Here is a 2,647-nt window from a genome sequence, read left to right on the forward strand (position 1 = left end):
TTTATAGACATTCTGGTTTATTCACTCGACAACGAATGTAGTAATTTCCACAGAGTGTTTCATTTAATTGACTGTCCATTTCTAAATATATATTTTCAGCACTTTAGTTTTTGCTCCCATTTTTTTAGACTTTTATACCCACTCTTCAATCTAGTGGGTTAAATTGCATTATTGCAAAAACAAAGTGGGAGCAAGCCAGTGGTAGATTATTTATATCGAACACATTGGGTCAAAATGGACTTCACTTTTAGTGCATTGCCCAAAATGGCGAACAAATTCAATCGTCAACCCCCAAAACACTGAGTCAAAATAATGAATCCAATCTGCTCAATATCGACAGCTGTCTTGTGAGTGGGTAGGAAAACAAACCAGCATTTTTTGTGTGCGTGTACACGAAAGGACAATTTATCTCAAATATTCCACACAAATCTTTCGAAATCTGTTTTAGTGAGCGATTCTTCACAGGTGTGGTATAGCAAGATGCTGATTAAATAGCAGGATCGTCGGATTGTCCAGGTGCGCCTTGGGCTGCCCACACAAAACATTTTTACTGTATCATGTATTTATTGTGACACTTTCTGCGTACTATACAACAAGTGAGACCGAAATGAGGACAAACACGATCGAGAATGCTTATCTGAATGATTGTTCCTCTCCAGTAAGATGAACAGCAGGTCGGGCTCGCGCATCAGTGCACCGTCGAAATGACGAGAATGCCCTCTAGTGGCAGTGGTGAGCACTTCTATCAGCGAAATACAGGACAACTGAAATACAGGACAGGTACGGGATAACAATTTTTTAACAGGAATATCCAATATTTGGGGGGGGGGGGATTCCTAATCCAGGGATCCCAAATCCTAAATTTAACTCGAACCTCTTAAACCCCCCGCCCCCTCTTGCTTGAACCCTAACTCCTAACCCAAGAAAATCTCTGGGTCATGCCAGTGTTAAATCTAAACCCCTAACCCTCCTTATACTTTCGTTTACAGGTGAGGCCCCTGCTCATTATTTGAGTGATAAAAAAAAATACATACAATCACTGACACAATTCATCAAGAATCTTGTTTTATTGAAAAGCACACCAGTGGAAATATCCTCCGCGCCTTCTGCACAAGACCATGAACAATTTCAACTATAATAGAAATGCAATGGGGGGGAGGCCGGAGCCCCTCATACCTTTCTCCTTTGCTGACACTTGGGTTCATGGTGCAAATAAACGAAGAGCAGATAAGAGGATTTTAATTCCGATAGTACTCTTTTTTTTTCCCCCCTCTTCTGCTCCTTCCTATGAGGTAGCAGCTCAGCGTCGCGAGCGATGTTTTGTCCACGGCAACCACGTGGAATCAAACGTGCGGATACCAGATTGCCTCACAACATATGAAAACTAATATCTACCAAATACAAAAATACTTCTTTAAATAACATATTCCCATGAAACGTATACTGTTCTTGGCATGTTCAGGAGAAATAACAAAAATGCATGAGCTACCAGAGCAATAACATGTTCAATGAAACACTTTTCCTTTAACAGGGGGACAGTAAATTCGAGTTTATGTTCAATGTAATCGTGATGCCGGATGTAGCGTTTTAAATGGACCATTTGGAGCTCCTTTGACTTTAATGTATATGATACTTTTATGGGGTAAGTCTCAGGAAATCGTTTATGACAGGGAGACAGTTTCAATGGCCCTGGACAAATATAAGCCCATGATTTGAGGGTAGTGCACAACAGGGCTCTTTATAAAGCGTGACAGATCAGAGACCCCATTTATTACTACAAAGTTCACTTTTTTTTTCTTTTTTATCATCATCCGGCTGATGGAGCGACCACATTCACATAAAGTAAATCCCCTTTAATACCAATGCAGAATCCTGTAAATTCCTTCATCAATGTTAACAATATGCGTCATGAACCTCAACAAGAGAACATCTCACATTTTAAGTTGCCAGACATAAAATGTGGAAGCATCAGGTTAGAAAAAGTAACGAAAATAACCTTGGCTTGTGCAAAGCAGGCTTGCGCGTTGACTGTGCTTGAGACAAATCAAAATTCACAATATGTATAACGATACTAGAAATGCTATGTCAAACTTTTAAAGTACGTTCGTGCTGCAGTTAACATGCACTCTATGTGAAAGCTGAATGACAAAAAAATAAAATAAAATAAAATGCATTTACTACTTCTTTCTTCACAGTCTGGAAATTAAAAAAATAAAAAATCACAATCCACTTGACCTTAGTTCGTTCACATCCGGACCCTTCCGTTAGCACAGACTGACAGGCATAAAAAGCTAAAAATAGTTATAAAAAAAAAAAAATAAGACTATTTTGTTTCTTCATGCAATCATAAGAAAATCATACAAAGCAAGGTGACGACAATAAATATAAAGACAATAACTGATTTAACGAATTCTTGTTTCTTAATTATCAAAAAAAAAAAAAAGAGGGAGGGATAACAAAAACAGATTTGGTTGAAAATGTCAGGAGCTTCCCAGAGGTTCCCAAGAGGAAGTGCTACTTTTGCTGCAGGTGATAAGATTACAGGCAGCGGGCAAAAAGCTTCCATGACACGACTTATCAGTCGCGATAGGCAGGCCCATTACACACACACCCACGCCCGCACGCAAGCCCCCAAGCACGCACCACA

Source organism: Hippocampus comes, unplaced genomic scaffold, assembly GCF_001891065.2.
Source record: "Hippocampus comes isolate QL1 unplaced genomic scaffold, H_comes_QL1_v1.1 scaffold22, whole genome shotgun sequence".
Taxonomy (NCBI): domain Eukaryota; kingdom Metazoa; phylum Chordata; class Actinopteri; order Syngnathiformes; family Syngnathidae; genus Hippocampus; species Hippocampus comes.